General features: G+C 41.5%; 1 long non-coding RNA gene across 1 annotated transcript; it reads right to left on the bottom strand.

Moving 5' to 3' along the window:
• Nucleotides 1–437: 437 nt before the first annotated feature.
• On the bottom strand, nt 438–7956 carry LOC126042092 (uncharacterized). Its single transcript, XR_007507061.1, has 3 exons — nt 7892–7956; nt 6764–6924; nt 438–657 (listed from the first exon to the last, which is right to left on the bottom strand). It is a non-coding gene; the product is annotated as an uncharacterized LOC126042092 (long non-coding RNA).
• Nucleotides 7957–9088: the final 1132 nt, after the last annotated feature.

The raw sequence follows: 9088 nt of genomic DNA, 5'->3' as shown, positions 1-9088 counted from the left end.
AAAATAATTTCATCTTAAGAGAGACAGTCATTGGTGTACTCCTAATATTACATTTCCCTAGCATATAGGTTTACTGGACTATGTTACTCTAAGACACTTAAAAAGAGTATTCTGGACCTATCTGGTATAAATGAACTATCTTCCATCAGCTATAAGAAATTCATCCACTACAGGCCATACAAAAATTTCCTGTACTTAAATGAAGGTAAAAGAATTTAGGAAAAAAAAAAGCCACAAAATACCTTCAGTAAATGAAGAGGTCTGATGAAACAGTGAACTGCATGGCGTTTATGTCACTTCAACTCAGATCTAGGAGTGAAGTTATGTATCCTGAAAAAAATACCGAGTGTTGCTATACATAACAGTTCATCTGATCAGCAACGCAGGTCACAGCAAGCACTTCACCCCAGTGCTCTGGCTTACCGTGTGGGCTCCCTGCAGAGCAGAGATGAGTTCAAGGTCACTATCCTGAAATTTGAAGTCTGCTGCAGGACTGGTCCCACCCACCTGTGAGACCTCCTTCCCCTTCTCTGACCACAATCTCCCATGACAGCTGCATTCCTCCAAACAGTGAATCTGCCAGCAAGCAGGGAAGATGCTCCTGAGAGGAGGAGATGACTTTTGGAGGAGCTGGATGTGGACTACAGACCTTCTTCCCTGAGGAGAGAAAAATAAACTCACTTGCAAACTTCAGTGCAAACCTCATCCTTCCAGCTGAACATCCCTCAATAATTTCTTCAAACAAAGCAAAATTCTATAAAATAATCAAATTCTTTTCCCGACAGGCTGAGAAGAGACAGAGGGGAGTGCTTCATACACAAAGATGCATTCACACACACACACTGCTCTTAGTAATAGAAAGTGTTTTGATATTACACGGCATGAGGGTACACAAGAGCATACTGAGACCAAACAACGCAGTTACAGTGTGTCAGGAACAGGATTAGGAGATGTACTACACTGAATCAAATATGTAATGAAGTACTCACACAGATATTTGATGTTATTGCCGTTGGCCTCTCTGCATTGCCAAAAGGAACTGATATCCTGATACACAGCTTAAAAACAAAAGCAACCTTCTTTCTCAAAATATTTTGAGCATCATTGGACTGGGGATACTCGCTTCCTTTCCAAAGCTGGTGGTGGTCTCTGCTAACGAGTTTTGTTTGACAATAGCTTCATATAACAAGGCAAATCCTTCGCTTTTGACTATTTCCCTTCAAATGAGGAAGAAGACAACCAGGGTGGGGGTGGTTACCCAAAGCCATGTCCTGTCACTATTTTCAAGATTTTCCCCCTGCCCCACTCCCCAATTTGAGACAAAGAGGCAAACTGAAAAAAAGGGCACAAGAGTCACGCACACCAAACCAAATCATATCAGTAGAAACTCTCCACTTTAAAACTGAATTAAAAATGAAATATTTTGAAATTATCAAAAACATGTTTTGTAATTCTATTCACCAGATATTTCAAACTAGACAAGTGATTTCTGTCTCACTTCAGACCTGTCAAATCAGAACGCTTAACCCCCAGGAAGCATCTTCCAAGAAGTTATTGGCATTTAATAATTCCTATTAACTGCTTTAATTTCGAGGAACTGACACCTTCCAGGGAAAAACCCATTTTGCCAGAGAATTCCCAGCCAAACCCAACAAATAGCACCCCTCTAGAAGGTCTCAAGAAAAAGTTGAGTGGTTTTCCCCAAGGGATCATTCTGTTAATGTTGGACATTCATTTCCATGTGCGACAATATCAGGTCAAAGCTGTCAAGAAGATAGGCAGAGGACTTCCCTCTGCACACCACCACAGAGCCCCCAGGCTGCATCCCACTCCAGGAAGGTGGGGGGAAACGCACAGACTGCAGCACCTTCACAGGAAGAGCCCGATTTCAGAAAACACAGCGTCTGTACCAGTTGGATAAAGTATCTGACCAGGGAAACTGCAAGAGCAGCAGCAAAGGAGGAGAACCAGGTTCAGAAGCTGTAGGAGCAGCAGGAGGAGATGGGGATAAAGGTTACTGAAGGTCAAGTACAGCCGGCGCATCGCTGCTGGCACGAAATTGCTGCTGCATTCCAGGAAATCGTTCCCTCTCATCTTCCTGAGCCTGTCACATCCCATTTTGCTTACTGGTTCCTTTTCAAGGTGTTTGTCTTATTTGTCTCCTTGGGTTTGCTGTTTATCTCCATTTATTCTCAGCATAATTTGAGGCTCGTTGTTCATATCCTGTGACTGGTGGGCAGGTGGGGGAGAGCTAACCTGTGTAATGATCTGGAGAATCTATGTGGGAGTGAGGGAGAGCAAGATTAGTAGAAGTGATTACAGCAGGAGTTGTGATGGGAGTATCATTTCACCAGAGCAAGCAGTGGGGGACCAGCTGGCCTGCACCTTGTCATTTTTTCAGAGAAAACTGAAGGAGCCACGTTACTCTGTGTGTGCTGTGTCCGGGAGCTATAAAATTACCTACTGATGAATAAGCGGGAAAGTTGTCTGAAATAAAGTTTAGGAAGCACTAACATACCTCACGCAATTCCAGCTTTATGGTAATGTATGTTAGATAATTAGCACCAATGGGTAAGAGGCATGAATGCTCATACATCGAAAGTAAAGCATTAGCATATATTTAGCAGATTACAGTTAAATTTATTATGAGCTACCTGCCTCTGCTGAAACAGTTCTTACAGCAGGAAACTCGGTCCTCCTTTGGAAAATAAAAAGGTATTAGGACTTTACATTTTGCTTGCTGGGGGCTCTTTCGAAGAAACCGAAGCTCACTACTCACAAATGAACTGTGAAAAAAAACCCTATCAACAGCCTGGGCCTACATATTGGTGGCACAGCGCTGGCAGGGGCTGCCGGGCAGCCTCTGTGAGGAGAAGCCAGGGCTGCCCCATGCCGGACACAGCCGGTTTCAGCTGGCTCCAACTGACCCACCGCAGGGCACAGCTGAGCCCCACTGCCGTGCGCAGGGCACCTCTGGGAAAACGTATTTAAAGAAATAGCAGAGAATGCCAAGTGGAGAGAAGATGAGGGAATGGAAAGAGAAATAACAGGGGGAACACCAAGGTCAGAGGAAGAGGGGCTCCATGGCAGAGCAGATACCAACTGCAGCCCACGGAGAACCCCACACTGGACCAGACAGACACTCCTGACAGGACTGCAGCCCCTAAAGAGCCCACTCTGGAGCAGAGGAAAGATGTGAGGGGGAAGAAAAGCAGAGAAGAACTGTGATGAACTGATCACAACCCTCATCTCCACTGCACCATTCAGGGTGGGTGTAGAGGAACCTGAAGTGAAGTTACGCCTGGGAAAGGGGGGAGGAAAGGTGTTGTTTTAACGTCTGTCTTTGTTTCCCACTACTCAAGTTAATAATTAAATATTTATTTTAACTGGCAATAAATTAAGTTATTTTTTCCCCAAGTCAAGTCAAATATTTGAGGGAGATTGGCTCCTAGTTCCTGTTGAGCTTAGGACTCGATGTCTACATCTTCACTGTAGGACAAGTGTAGATGGATCTGAGGCAACCTGCCTTCTCCAGAGGCAAGACATGAAGTCAGCTCATCAGCTGTGCCTTGCACCTGCAACAGGAGCTAAACTTCCTTTGAATTACACTCAGCTACATCTTGCATTCATGAGACAGCTCCTGCCTCCTCCTGACATCCTGCCCTGGATGAAGAAGTATCTTCTCTGGCCCTAGTCATTATTATAATATCTTTTAATTTTAGCATTGTAGTATGTCAATATTTGCAGGTTTTTAATCCTGATGCTAACAATTTACCAGTTAACTGAGTCAAAGATATTCTGTGCTAGGAATCTCCTGGGTAAAGACTTAATTATACCAAACTTGTTTCCTGGATGTCTCAGCCATTGTTATGTTTGTAAAACAATTCACATTAAGGGTGCCCTGTTTTTAAATCCTTGCCCAAGCATGACTTTTTTAATGTCTTCATCTGCTTGTCTGTGGAAGTTTGAGAAAGTTCAGATTTGACAATATGATAACTCTACTGTTATCTTGGAATTCTTTTATTCTTCAGGAGTCATTGCAAATTCTGTCTTTGATAAAGGCAGAGCTGTTTCATATACTGACTAATGTTGCTCATGTTGTTACAAGAGTATTCACGGATGATATATTAAAAAGGGATATAAAGAAAAGCATTTCTGAGGAACAAATCCTGTTTTTCCTCACATACCCAGACTTAGACTAAGCAGTTCTCTTACTCAGAGTGCAAAAGTAGAAACCTAAATTTAAAGCAAGAAGTCAATCTTTCTCTGTGATATGGTTAGAATATACCACCAAGACTTAAGAAATTGAAGAGGTCATGTATCTGACACCGAGAAGCACATCTGCACCTGCTTAAAATTTATATACTGGTCACAGCAGCATCGTGTGGAAATAAAATAATCAGCATCAGAGGCAACAAGGGAGTTTCTGGATAAATCCAGACAGAAAGGCCGTCCAAGAATACCCTCTTGTCAAAAGTTGCTCAGGAAGCACAAGAATAAAGTTAAGGCTTCTGTTTTCAGACAGATTTAACTATATAAAGCCAAGTGACCCAGTGAGAAAGATTGGCAGAGAGATCCACTCCAGAGTAACCAATAGACTGGAGATTAAAAAACTAACATGAGACATGGAAGAGGTCCTGGTCTTGATATGGCAAAACAGCTTCTTTCCTCCTCTTCATTTTTTAAGGTATTGGGACAGCCGAAGGCAGAATGGAAAATGCATTTGCCATCCAGCTGTTCACACTACCAGGATGAGTCTGTGAGAGTAAGAGCTGTAGAAACACCTAACAGAGGTGCCTTGGCGGGAAGGAAAAGGCTGCAGACAGGGAGTATGGTAGGAGACAAAGAATAGGATCCTTGCATTCATTTTACAATTTTCACCCCCCCTAGAAACAGGGAAAGACAAGCAAAACAGCATGAAGAATAACAATGTATTTTCTGCATAATTTAAAACACTATGAATGCAGAAATTGAAATGTTCTTTTCTTTGATTCATCCAGTTGCACCTGTTTTAGATAGAGAGGAAATGCAAAACAAACATGAGTATTCATTCTTACCTGCATCATTATTAGTGTGAGTGGAGAAAATTCAGCTCTTCTGAGCTGAATTTTGTCCCTTGTTTTTCCTGATCACTGTGGATTACAATCCTGTTATGCTCAGAATTACTGAGAGTAGAACAACATTTGCTTCTTTGGAGAACAGAGAGGCTTGCTTGAGGTTTGCATGTATATTGACTTTCTGAACACTAGAGTGATGTACATACCTTCACCTTAACATTTGTCCTATTTTGTTTGCTCTATTTCTTATATTTTTTTTTATCACAATAGCAAAATATTACAGATTTACAGAATGGTTTCTCAAAGACATTCAATACCTATATGAACTGATTTTTTCTTACTTAGAAACAAGAACACTAGATATTTTTCAAGAGCTACAATAGGCACATACAATTACAAGTAACTGTATATGCAGGAGGCCCTGGGGACAATGGTTAGGCAAGATTTGAGTATGAGATATGACACCAAACCAGAACTGGGATTCAAATACAGGCTTGGTACCAGAAAAATTAAGTGAGCACTGGATAACACTGCAAAAGAACAGGAACTTTGTTGCTTCCGAATAAATGATCATTACGTAAAGCTGCTGGAGAACAATAACCATGAAAAAGCTAAGCCCAGTTTACTCCAGATTTAAACAAACTTTATAAGTTTCATTCCCAACATCTGTTTGGTCATGTTTCAGGTTTAGCTGTGAAAGTTTTGCAGAATCTTGGGGGGTGGGGGGGGTGGAACAAAACAAAAAAACACAAAACAAAAACCAAAACCACAACAACCCCCTCCCTCCAATCTTTTGTAATAGAACACAGCCTTTACAGAGTCAATAAATTATTCATGAAGAAGACAGTATTACTATTAGACCCTGGGGTCTTGGGCTCCCCACATGTAAAAGATCTAACTCTACACAATCAATCCAGCAGGATAACTCTGTTATACTCTACTTAACCCAGATTGCCTAACAGGGTTTGAAAATGGATTAGTGGATGATGAGCTTGTTTTAAAAGCAGTATTATCTCCCAGAAAAGCAGACGATAATTCCTACTAGCTGGTTTAAGAAATAAGATGATCCTAGGTTGGAAAGAAACTTTTCACATGTTCTCTTAACTAGCTAGACACTGACACATGCAATGACTAGAGACATGGGAGAAGCTAAACATCAAAACAGGTACCATTCAAAAACATTCCCACTAAGCAATAGCGTTCTTAGACTCTTAGAGAGTAGAAAGAATCTAGACTGACAAGAGGATATCAAAACTGGCTTATTCTTGCAAATTCTCTGAATATCATCTATGAAGGGGCAAGCAAGATTTCTGGAATGGCTACAACTCTTCATCATTACAGCAACTCCCATGATTAATACTAATATGTTGAGGCATAACACACTTCTAATTAGACAGAGGCATAAAGCTGAAAGCATTTCTAGAGACCAAATGTTTCATTGCTCTCTATTTTTGGTGACTACAGAACATCCAAAAACCACAGCAGAATTGACTATCTATAATGATAGGTTCAATTTTTATTTATCACAGAAATTTCAGCTCGCTATGAAAGCACTGTAGTATGGTCATTTTTTATTTTGCACTTGTCAAGATAGCTCTGTTTTTCCTGCATGCATACATTTTATTTGTTCATAATATTCCCTTGAAACAGAGAAAATGGCTGGAAATAGCTCCAGAGTGGATTGGACAGAGAAAAGGAAGACTTACCACTACATGGAGACATCATGGGAGGCCATCAAGCAGATCAGAGATGTGCTCTTCTGGAAGGTCTATGGGGAAGTCCTGTTCTCTTTTAACATGCTACCAGCCATCTAGCCTCAACAGTGCCATCGTTGGAGTCAGGAATATTTTGCTTAGTCAGGAGTATTCTGCAGAAGACAACTTATGAATATTCACTCAAATTTAAAAAAAAATAAAAAATCACAAGCTTCCTGTTTACTATTGAGAAATAGTCTAGATCTGTACTATGACAGCTTCTCAATAAAGGGTAGCGTTAAAAGAATACAACAGAATGTTCACTGAACAGGAGTTTTGATTTTACAACTGAGACTGTGCATCTCAAAATCCGATGCCAAGAATGAAAATATTCCAGACAAAGAACAGAGACATATTCTGAACTTCCTGTGCATCTACTGAAAACAGTTCATATTTTGTGTATCAAATCTTCCCAGCAAACTGTTCATAGGCAAGCCCTAGGCTGAAAGATGTTCACATAAAACATTAGTTGAATAAATTCAAACTAACATGTTTCTGGATCCAGTAAAGCAATTTATAAAAACAATATCTACCACTGGCATACATGGTCACTCCAGGGTTCTGTGAAAACAGACAGAACTCACAACATTTTACACTGGTGTAATATATTGCTCTTGTTAACAAAATGGCAGCATGACAAATGTAACGCAGGAGTACTGCTTGGCCCCCTTTGCTTAGCACATTTTCTCTCCTTTTATTCTTCAGTACTTTTTCTCCCAACATGTTTTTTGTTTTCTGTGCTGCTACCTGGCTCTTCCCTTTCAGACAGCCTCTTCCTGACAGTTATCAGGGTTTAACATACTGTACTAGGAGGCTCGTGAATATTGCTCTTTGATTTTCAGTGCTTCATGATGAATGGCTAGGAATCGTTGCTGGAAAAAAAAAAAGGGGGGGGGGGGGGCGGGGGGGGGAGAGAATAGTTTCTGAAAACCTTTGTGCTATTGAATTCTGCCTGCAAACTCTCCAGCATTGAATTGCTTTGCTACAGGACTGTCACTCTGCACACTAGATTAATAAACCTTCCCTCTCCCACACCCTAAAAGAGCAAAGTATAATGTGGGAAAAAATAAGAGTATGAACCTTAAGTTTGATCAGGATGCGTCCTTTCTTACATTTTTCCTTCTTGATTTTTTACTCTTTTGTTTTTCAAAAAGTCTTCCCAGATGTGTTTAAATTTGAGGTACTTTGTGTCTTGAGTCTTTCGCCACTTCGCAACAGGCTCCTGCCTCTTTTTTCATTACATAAATAAAAGCAGGGAAGCAAGAATTAAAATGTTGGACCTTGGACTAACAAAGAGTATTCAGCTCAGCAGAGAAATATGCTAGCTTCTACTGCATTTAGCAACCTAGACAAAAGACGGGGTGGGAAGGCCACCAGGCAGAAAGAGGAGCAGCTCTAAAATAGAAAGGGGAAAGTCTGTCCAACTGCACATTCCTGGGAGGTATCTGATAAAAGTACTCTTACCTCTGGTTTTCTTTAGGGGTGTCATCTTTGACCCAGAAGCTTTCCACCAGTGAAATTCAAGGAATTTATAAACTTGTCCAGGGTTTCAAGAACATACAGGTGAAATACATCCCCAGAGGACTGGATTTAGTCCATCACACCCGGGCACAGCATATGTAGCCGGGAAATTCCAGGCCACACTGTTACTGCATGCTGCCATCACATCGACACAGCTGGAAATCCAGCCTGAAATCGCTGCTGATGACCCTTCTGCAATACCCTGCAGAGCAGCAAGGATCCCAGCAGGTGAGACTAGCTCTTGACACCACTTCTGCAGGTGACTGAAGGTCAGCGCAGCCCCCCAGCAAGCTGCTCTCGTTTTCCCGTGGGGCAATCCCATGCTCCTCAGCAATGGTTGTGGATATGGAGCATAGTCAGAGGAACACAGCCGTGGCTGCTGCATGGGGGATGAGCAAACAACTCCCCCCGCAACCACACCGCCCCCCCAGACAAGCTTCCTGTCCTCGTTGCTTGGTGAGAAAATAGTCCAGAGTTGTGAATACAAATATTATGCAGCAATGTTTATGTTCTGTATTATTAAGTCTTTTTAAGGCAGTAACTCAAAATATATGCCAGTCCAGGGCATACTGCTAGTTCAAATGTGAAAGCAATTTCCTAAGAACATATACATCTGAGGCCTTAACTGGTGGAACCTCAGAGAAGTCTACCAAGCACTGCTAATGTCAGGGAAGGAATTACACCAGTTTCCATCAACTGCGGACCATGTTCTTAAGAGTTGGATCTCAGTCCTCTCTGTTGCTCCCATGACCTTAA

The sequence above is a fragment of the Accipiter gentilis genome, chromosome 8 (assembly GCF_929443795.1).
Source record: "Accipiter gentilis chromosome 8, bAccGen1.1, whole genome shotgun sequence".
In the NCBI taxonomy this organism is placed as follows: Eukaryota; Metazoa; Chordata; class Aves; order Accipitriformes; family Accipitridae; genus Astur; species Astur gentilis.
The sequence above is the reverse complement of the archived record's forward strand: the minus strand, read 5'-3'. Positions and strand labels throughout refer to the sequence as shown.